The following is a 10,921-nucleotide window of genomic DNA, read 5'->3' on the forward strand; positions in this document are numbered from 1 at the left end:
GAAGTTGGGGGCATGAGTTAGTGAGAGAAGCGGGGCAGGGTGAATAGCTCACACCTGCCAGAGGATGGGGGTGAGGGATTCCAGTCCCAACTCAGTGCCAGATGGGGCTGACTTATGAGCCATAACACAGGTGCCAAGTAAGCCATATTTGAAAAGATATTTTTTATTAAAATAAACTGTTTTATCTATATAAAACAGTAGTTTCTGGCATACATCATTATAAGTCAGCATGTCTATATTCTAAATGATTTTTACCACTAAAACTAGAATTCCATTCTTACCACACAATTGACCCCTGTTACCCATTCTCCTTTCCCCTCCCCTTCTTTAGTGGTATTCAGATTGCCCTCTCTCTAAACTGACTGCCCTCTTAAACTTTATAACCTTAGGGGGAATCTGTTATATTTATCTGTCTGCCATTGTCTGAAACTTGCTGGAAGACATGGCCTGCTTAGCAAGTCCTCCCTTTGTTCCTTAAAGCAAGAAAAAGAGGACCTTTGACCCCTGTTTCTAAGCACAGTAAACAAAGGCCTTCTTGGCTGCCAGTAATCTCAAAGTACTTATAAAGCAAGAAGTTTTCTGGCCAGCGGTTGAAATGACATCATGCTTCCTACTGGAATCCAACTAGAGATAAAAATCAGGTCATTCAATTTACAAAGAAAGTGCTCCCTTCTGCTACCAGCATTCAGCAGTTGCTGGCTTTCAGGGAGATCAAGCAAGAAAAGAACCTATTTGAACTTGGGCTTTGAGAATGTCTGTTAAACTACTACCACTTAATTCCTTTGACAATATGCAAAGGTTTTCAACTCTGAATGGCCTGGTGTCAGGAAAACAGGAGGTGATCCTGGCTTATCTTCTCTGGGTTTTCAAATTGAGTGTTTAACCAGACTAGGCAATGGACAGAGGGGTTTTATAAGCTGCTAATGAGCCAACACTCCTGTCTCTGTACAAAGTCTAATAGAAGGAAGAAATTGATTATCCTCATCTTTGTCACCACTGATCACTATTTGACTTGGAGAAGAAAAGTAGATGATCTCTCCAAATGAAGCTCATGGAAGCTTAGAATAGAAAATACAGGAGTAAGCAGAATTAAACTCTGACCACCAAATTCATAGTCCCTCTTTAGAATTAACTGTTAAGACACAGTAAATTGCTTTCCTTATACTGCCTCCTCAAGATCAGCCATTAAATGACACCAGCTACCTTTCTGGACAGCCTGCTAGGAAAGACCCACAACTAGACGCCTTCTTGGACTGCTCAAGTCCTGAGCTACCCAGTCTGTTACATTTTTTATTCTTTATTAAATGTGTGGCACTGGTTAAAAAAAAAAAAAAGTCTTCAAAACTTATTTTGGTTCTAAACAGGTAAAATAAATTTTTTTTTAATTGCAAATATAAGTATGCAACCAATAGATACTCAGGGACCCCATACTGCTACTCACGGACCCCAAACTGTTAAGGGGGTACACATTCTAAAAAGGGTCTAGCCATCTGATGAGATGTTGGGTTCAGTGGGCAGGACCCTAGGTCTCTTGTAACCAGGTGTCCCTAGGAGAAGAGGAAGTTCCAGGTTCCCTGCCCCACCCAGAAGTAGGGTGGAGCTGAGAGAAAAAGGAGAAGAGAAGGAATATGGGAAAAGAAGGAAGCAGGCTGGAGAGCTATAAGGAAACCTGAGGAAGCCACATGGAACAGCAAGCATGTGAGGAAGAAACCATGCTTGATTCTTGACCCTGGACTGGTTAAGGCAGATGTGGGTGAGATACCTGTAGGGAGGTGACTCTGCTAGTGTTTGCATTGATTTTGATTGTACTCTTTTCCTCTTAGACTTGTCTGGCCATTTCTGACCCTTTTCAATGGGAATCGGCCAGAAGGTGCTTTAAGCTTCTGATGGGCTTTCAGGCCTTGCTTTGGACCAATCCCTTTTGGGTTGACTTGCCCACGAGGGGATGGGTATTTGATTTAGTCATTATATTCTTTGTCTTCTGTATTGTATACTCACTGTATTAAAGTCCCTTTTCATTAAAGTCTTATATGCTTTGTCTTGATGCAGCGGATGGCAGAACCAATTTGGAGCAGGCAGGTTTGGGGGTTCAGTGGTGCCCCTTTCCCTGTCCCAACCTCTTTTTATAGAACAATCTGCTACATCAAGACAAAATATACTCTAGTGCATAAGACCTTTCATGGAAAGGAACTTTAATATAATTCGTGAGCAATAAGAAGAGAAGGGGGCCCTCCATGGTGGCGCAGCGGGTTGAAGCACAGCACTGAGAATCTAAAGCACTTCCGCATGAGTTCGATTCCCGCCTGCCCCGGAGGTGGCCACGTGGTGTGGCAGACCTCTCCTGACCCGCCCGCTGCTCCCCTCAGCAGTGTACTTCGTCGATCTGCCTGTTCTGTTCCCCACTCTGTCTCTGGTGAAGCCTCTCACCGCCCCTGAGCCTCTGGCCTGTACCCTAGTTCTGTATGCACAGATAAATAAATCTTAAAAAAAAAAAAAAAAAAAGAGAGAAAGGAAAGAATAGATAAAATAGTTCCCAAATCGAACACTCAAAGATATTCATCCCCTCATGGGTGAATGTCCAGCCATATAGGGTTGGCTCAAGGCAGGGCCACTGAGGCCTGAAAGCCTGCCACAGTCTAAAGCACCTCCAGGTGGGGACCCACAGGAAAGGGGCCTAGCATGTCTGGGACAGAAGTAGCAATATCAAAGTCAAGATAAAAGCTGCTATTGTTAACCTCCCCACAGGTCTCTCACCCACATCTGTTTCAACCAGACCAAGACTAGAAGCAACTACAGCTTCTTCACATGTGTCTCTGCTCCATGTGCCTCCTCCAGGTCTCCTCTGACTCTTTATCCTTCTTCCTCCTCTGCATCCTCTCCTCCTCCCAGTACCATTCTTCCTTTGGTGGGGCAAGGAACTTGGTACCTCCCTTTTCCTGGGGACCACCCTGTTACAATTTCTCTGTGAAATTATTACCTATTGTTAAATTGATCAGTTCTAGAGTATGCTTGGGTCAATTTATAGGATCTGGGATACTCTAAAGGCGCTCAAGCACCACATCCCTACCTCTGGTCTGTACATCAGGGTACTTTCTCTAGCAGTCAGTCTGGACCTAGGCAGTTCTGTGTCAAAGGAGTTTTCTTTTCTATCGCTGGTTTAATGACTATGTTAATCACTTCTACCCCTATCCTCAGTTTCTGACCCTATGAAGCCTTCATCCCAAACTTTCTCCTCTTAGCTTCGATCACAGCTAAGAGCACAAATCAAAGAAGGCAGAGTCCTAATGAGAAAGATTTTTAATTGGTCAAAGGGAATAGAGATAGAATGAAGAAAGGATCAAGTAATAAATTCCCAATAAAACTCCCCCAATCCACTAAGGCCTTTCTGGATAAATTTCTGGTCAAACTAGCTAGACCCAAAGCAGAGTAACTGGGGAGAACACTTGCCACAAGTCTACAGCACTTCCTGGTAGGGAACCTCACAGAAAAGGTAGAGGCAGGTAGAGGCAGGAACAAAAGAAGACACCCAAGAAGTCAAGACAATGGCCAGTATTGTCTCTGTCAAGGAACAGGAGCAACCTCCCCAGGTAGCTCTCACCATGTATTCTTGCTCTACATGTTTCTCCTCCAGATGTCTCTCTTCCATGAGTCTCCCTCTTCTCTGTCATTCCACAACCATTTTATACCCATCTCACTCCTTCCAGCTGCCCCCACGTAAGTCATTCTGGGAATTGTAGTCCACGGAGGCTGCATGTACGTGTGGTGGGAAATGGCAGCCATTCACTGTGTTTCCCTACTTCTCCCTCTTTGAATGCATTCTGTAACACACAATTTTACAACTGACTGACCACTAAGAATATTACCCATATACTAACCCACATTTTAACTTAGAAACTGCCTTAAGAGTCTCCAGATGTGGGCCCTCCCTGGTGGCATAGTGGGTTAAAGCACAGCACTAAGAAGTTAAAGCCACTTCAGCATGAGTTTAATCCCCACCCTGGAGGTGATCCACATTTTACACAAATCCCTTCTGACCTGCCCACTGCTCCCCTCAGCAGTGTTCTTTGTCAGTCAGCCTGTTCTGCTCCCAACTCTGTCTCTGGTGAAGACTCTCACTGCCCCTGCACCTCTGGCCTGTACCCCAGTTCTGTATGCATAAGTAAATAAATCTTTTTAAAAAAAAATAGATGTTCAGGGAACAAAGGATTCCAAAATTGAAAATAGTAAATAAATAATAAATAAAAACAAAACTTGGTCATATTTTGGTCATGCCTGGGCATTATCTAATAAGCCCATCTGACATTATTTGACTTACTATGACAAGTTAATCACAGGCTAGACCTTTCTAAGTCTACAAAGTTAGAGTTTATCTATGGATAAAACTGATAAGTTATGATGATATTTGTTCTTTTATATGATAATATACCTCAACATTTATGATGGAACTGCCCTGTAGGATATTAGCCAATTTTACATCTAATTTAGCAATCTTATTTGAGGGTTCCTTCTTCTACTGATGCACATATTGAATTAGCTTTGTTATTGTCCCAGTTCCTTTATAAATGAATCAAATAAAACCTTGACATAAGCTCTCAATTGTATTAAAATTAGCTTTCTCATACTGAAAATTATGCTTTGACATTCTACCAGCATTTAACAGACTTCATAGTAACAGGGTATAAACTTGAAGACAAGAGTTGTGGGTAGTACTACGTTTCTTTTAGAGGTACAGGTGTTAAAGACAGGAGATAGGGTTTAGGAGTGTCAGGAAGTCCACAATACTGGACATTGATTGATTCAAGCTGAGGGCAATCAAATTATTTTAAAGCAAAAAAGAAAAAAAAGCCATTTTCTCCACAGGAAATACAAGAATACAAGGCAAGGTCATCTACCTCCACCTAATAGTGACTGAATCTATTTCTAAGGGGGATCCTCTACATTAAGGTTATGGAATTCACCATGAAGAATTCACTAGCATTAGAAGATCGCAAGATGGAATCATCTCATGGGAAAAGAGGGAAGAGAGGATTCCAGCCTTCTAGCTATTCTGGCATGATTGTTTAAAAAGAGCCAGGATAGGGGCTCTATGTGGTGGCACAACAGGTTAGAACACCACATTGTAAAGCTCTAGGAAGCCACTGCAGCACAAGTTCAATCTCAACCAGGGAACTGACCCACATGGCGTGGCATACCTCTTCTGACCCACCCACTGCAACCCTCAGTAGTATTTTGTCAGTCTGCCTGTTCTGCCCCTCAGACTGTCTCCAGTGAATCCTCTCACTCACCACACCTCTGGCCTGTACCTCCAGTTCTGTAAGCACAAATAAATAAATCTTAAATTTCATCTTGGGAAAAAAAAAAAAAAACAGCAGGGATGCCCATCCCTGAAGCTGGGACACTATCCCTGATGCTGACTCCGTGCCTAATGCATGAGCTTTAATAAATTCTTACTTGACATCTATCGGACTACAGTTTCCATTATTTCTATTTCTGAGAGAACTCAAGAACCCAGAATCTGGTAGCACAGGGACTAGTAGAAGTAAAGGGATTCAGGACAGACATGTGCCACTAGAACTTGTGGATTGTTTTGATCCAAGAGCAATCCAGACCCAGCAGCCTCAAGAGATTTGCTTTTCCTCCCTTTTAATTCTTAAAAGAAAAGCATAAAACTCCCCATTGTAGGGGGAATCTACGTTCACAAAGGAAATTTCTATTAGAAAGGTCACTTGTACCAGGAAGCGAAATATTACCAGAGACAGCTTTTTTCACTTGAGAGACTTAACCTGCACTTCAAGCAACCTTTGTTTACCATACACTTTTTCCCCTCCCCATTCCATAAACTACTCCACAAACTCCTGTCCCTTCTTACCACAAGGTGGTATGAGTTTCAAGTTACTGGCCACTTTCTGAGTCATGTATCTTTGGGAAACTCCCAACATATATATATAATAAAAGTCTTTTTTTCCACTAATCTGTCTAATGTAATTTAATTCTCCAGCACTTCCTGCCTGCTAAGTGACAATTTTTTTCAGCTCTGAAGAAAAAGTTCTCAGGCATGAGGAGACAGACACAGACAGTTGGAAATCTTGGGGTTTATTGTGTTGGAAATCTTGGGGTTTATTGAAATAGGGATTACAAGTGATGCAGACCGGGCACTCAAGGGTTTTTTTTTAAAGAATCATTTCCATTGTCAGTAAATAATATCCTCAAGTGTATAAAGCACAAGTAAATGCACCAACTTCTCCATAAAATAAGGGAACTCTTTCTTTTCTATAGTAAAACTTCCAGATATTAGTCCTTTCATCAAAGGAATTTTCTCGAGTACTCAAAGCACAAAACAATTAATGTTCTAAAAGCAGCATCTATTTGTACTTTTCAGGTACATTTGTCATCATATGTAAATATAACTGCATAAGGTGCTAAGTGATCTTGCAATCTGAATGGAAATTTCTGATCACATAGTTCATTATCAGTTTTTTAAAACATGATTATAGAAATTTTCATCATTAAACAAAGACCTTTACATAATTGTCCCAAATTACACTTTTAACATATTAATTTAGTGTGACTTTAAAAAAAATAATAACTACTGCTTATCTTAAAATAAACAGGACTTCTAGAAATAAAAAAAGTAGAAAAATGATGACTCAAACCATCAGATTTATGAAAGGAAGCCTATGTGGCCAGATGGAAAATGTTCCTATGTGTTTGAGGAAATTTACTGGTGATCTTGCTTAGCTATGCTACTCTGAGGCATTTGAAAAATCTACACTAAGCCAGTTGGCACCCTTCTTTAAGTGACACGGGCACAAAATAATAAATAATAAATATTTCCTCAGTACATTTTCTATTTGCTTCCTTGACACCAGACTGTCTGATTTAAAGACCAGGGTTCCAACCTATAAATTAAAAATGAAGTTTCTTCACAAGAACACAGAAAATTACACCTCACCTTCCATGCATACACACGCACAAGCAGGATCTATTGCCCCTCCTATTAAGTGCCACCCTCTCGTCCCAGTTATTTCTAAAACGGGATTCCAAGCAGGCCCAAGAAATACTTTTCAGCATCAGCCACCCACAGCTGCTTCTACCATATCCTGCTGAGGAACCGCCCTGTGTCCTGTGTCCTGTGAACAGCTGTCATCTGGTCCTTGTGCCCCTCCCAGCCTCACAAAGACTCACTGGGAAACAATTCCTTATATTTCTTTCCAGCAAAGGTATAGGATGAAAAGGAGCTCTATGCCACTCTTCTTCCTCAGTCTCCTACCTAAACTTCAACCATAACTCCTCTCCTTCCTGCTTCACAAAGCTACAGTTTCCTGGCTGGCCAAGGATGCCAACAGCTACAAATGATGATGGGAGAAAAGGCCTTCAATCCATCTTTCAGTGGTGCAGATCTGCAGTCAGAATTTACCAGCCTTTCCTTCCATTTAGTACTACTGATTATTGAAGCAAAAAGAGATACTGCAACTAGAGGGAGCAAGTATAGTTTACCTGATTTCTGTGTTGACATTATTCAGTAAACATCCTAATATAAATCAGGCACTGTGCTAATGTGGGTTTTCTGCTTTTTCTCAATGGCTATCTCACTTCAGGCTACCATCACACTTCACCTAATTACCAGTCTTGCTTAACCTCAATACATTCTTCACATTGTTGTTAGAGTAATTTTGCCCACAGAAACACTGGATCTCATCCCTTTTCCTTAAAATCTGGAGTGCTTCCCTGCTGGACTCAGAGAAAAATCTAAATATAGTAAAGCTTACATGGTTCTTTATGGTAAAACTTCTGCTTCTTTTCCCAGGCTCATCTCTTGTGACTGGCCTTCCTGAAGTCTCTCAGCATGCCATGTCTCTCTGTTCCTGATCCTCCCTGATACTGCACAATATCCATGCTTGTTTTATAAGGGGCTGATCCACTACCTTGACAATATAATTACCATTTTCTTAAAGCTGACGTATGTAGTGGTCTGAAATATCTACTATAGCAACCAATGCTTCTTACTTACTTAGATCCAACATTCATATCTAACAGAGGAGAGAAAGCATTTTTGTTTTAATATCCCTAGCAAATTCTTAAAATATAATTAAGAGACATGCCCAGTATTCACTAACATCCACCACGATGACTGTATGTGAGAGAGAAAGAGGGAGAGCACAAGCACCCAATGGTGTCACTCAGTGGGTCACATAAAATAAGCATCTAGAATCGTGTCCAAACCAAAGTGAAGGTTGTTGAGAAGAAAAAGGGATCCACAAAGATATAAAAAGATCTGACAAAACTCAACAAACATAAAGTGAACAACCCCATCAAAAAATGAGCAGAAGAGCTAAAAAGACACTTCTCCAAAGAGGAAATGCAGATGGCCAACAAGCACATGAAAAAATGTTCGATATCACTTGTAATAAGGGAGATGCAAATTAAAACTACAATGAGATACCACCTCAGCCCAGTGAGAATGGCACATCTTCAAACAACTAGCTACAACAAATGCTGGTGAGGATGTGGAGAAAAAGGAACTCTCCTGCACTGCTGGTGGGAATGCAAACGAGTACAACCACTCCAGAAAGCTGTGTGGAGGTTTCCCGATGTTTGTTGCATCCCTATTTTTTTTTTTAAAGATTTATTTATTTTTATGCATACAGAACTGGGGTACAGGCCAGAGGTGCAGGGGCGGCGAGAGGCTTCACCAGAGACAGAGTGGGGAGCAGAACAGGCAGATCAAAGTACACTGCTGAGGGGAGCAGTGGGCGGGTCAGGAGAGGTCTTTCGCGCCATGTGGTCTCCTCCGGGACAGGCGGGAATCGAACTCATGCGGAAGTGGCTTTAGCTTCTCAGTGCTGTGCTTTAACCCGCTGCGCCACCAGGGAGGGCCCAACATCCCTATGTTTTTTGCTGCCCTATTTACAATAGGGAAGATGTGTAATCAACCTGAATGCCCAAAAATAGATGTCTGGATTAAAAAGATATGGTGGCGCAGTGGGTTTAAAAACAGCACTAAGAAGCTAAAGCCACTAACATGAATTCGATCCCCGCCTGTTCCAGAGGTGACCACATGGCACAGCAAACTTCTCCTGACTTGCCCACTGCTCCCCTCTTCAGTGTACTTCGTCAGTCAGCCTTTTCTGCCACCAACTCTGTCTCTGGTGAATCCTCTCACCGTCCGGCACCTCTGACCTGTACCCCAGTTCTGTATGCACAAATAAATAAATCTTAAAAAAAAAAAAAAGATGTAGTACATATACACAATGGAATATTGGAATATTGCTCAGCAATCAAAAAAAGGTAAACACATGCCTTTTGTAGCAACATGGATGGAATTGGAAAAGATCATGCTTAGTGAAATAAGCCAGAAAGAAAAGAAAAATACCAAATGGGTTCACTCATAGCAGGAGTGTAAGGTATCGGGGTGGGGATGGGGGGAGCGGAATATATACACACACACATATATATGTACATGTGTTGATGTTAATGTTAATATTAATACATATATATTAATTGTAATAAAGTAAAAAAGAGCATCAACTAACAACTATAAACCAGAGACATTCTATAGGGAAGAAGGGAACAATATGAAAACTGGGGTAGGAAAAGCACATGGGACTATGGGGATGGCACATGGGTGAAGTGGTGGTGGGAAGTCCATGGGGCTCGCAACTGAGATAAAAAATTGAAGAATAATATAAAAAATGTATTTAAAAAACAAAAGAAAAAAGAAATCACATTGCCGTCCTCCATTGCTCTTTACAACACGTCAGGGTTGGAAGGGATTTTGAAAGTGGGCCAGCACAATCTCTCTTACATGCTTCTTCCTCCTCAAATAGAACCACATCCTGGTCCAAGATGGGTTAGAACAAATCTCATCTCTTCACAGAAACCCTTTCCACATCTGGAGACTTCTGTCCTGCATTCCGTTAGCTGTTCCAGGGCTTTAGGTTCCTTTACCACCTGCTTGCTTTGCTCAGAAAACCCTTAACAGAAAAAGTGGGAGCTTCCAACAGAATAGACTTTCTCTGCTGTGCTGCCTTTTCCCATTGCACTGGGCCAGCCTATGGGAGGCAGAGAGCTGTTTCTCAATTCTGAGGCCTCAACTGAGGTTGTTGATAATCTGCTGAGACACGTCAGGCCTGGCAAGTGTCAAGCTTTTGGGAACACATCTGTGGTTATTTTTGCTCTCTCACTCATTTTTGCTCTCTGGAGGAAAGGGAGGATGTGACCACATCTCTCTCATCAGTTGGTGTCCTGGAATAAACAGAAATGTCTCGCTGTCAGAGAGTAATCTGAGGAAAGAAACTCATCTGTGGCTTTAGGAGCAATTTGTCAGGAGACTGTGGGTAAACAAACACACAGAGCTTACGTTCAGAAGACCAACTTGGTCTTCAGTTAGCTTCTCAGGGCTGTTTCCTTCCCATGAGCTTTTCCTTGGCTTCAATGGGAGACAAGTGGGCAGGGACATGAGTATAGTCAGCTCAGGCGAAGCAGCAGCCGACAGAAGGGATGACTGTGCTCTGTGAATTGACTATGCTGTGAGGTGCCAGCAAGATTCTGCTGCTACCTTCAGGACTTCTTTTGGGCTTGGAAGCAGGAAAGAGGAAAGAATGGAGACTTTTACCAGATGAAAGGAGACAGTAGGGGAGGTTTGCTCTGTAAGAAGCACCCTCACTTCTTTGCTCTAAATAAAGTGGAAACACAGCAAGAATGAGGTTCCAGGTGGAAGACTGGGTACCCAAAGGCGGGACTCTGCCCATCTTCATAACCTCTCCTCATTGGGAACATATTCTGCTGAGAGTAGTTTTTTTTTTTTTTAAAGATTTATTTATTTATTCATACAGAACTGGGGTACAGGCCAGAGGCTCAGGGACGGTGAGAGGCCTCACCAGAGACAGAGTGGGGAGCAGAACAGGCAGACTGACGAAGT

This window comes from Condylura cristata, unplaced genomic scaffold (assembly GCF_000260355.1).
Source record: "Condylura cristata isolate star-nosed mole 26May11 unplaced genomic scaffold, ConCri1.0 scaffold00008, whole genome shotgun sequence".
Taxonomy (NCBI): domain Eukaryota; kingdom Metazoa; phylum Chordata; class Mammalia; order Eulipotyphla; family Talpidae; genus Condylura; species Condylura cristata.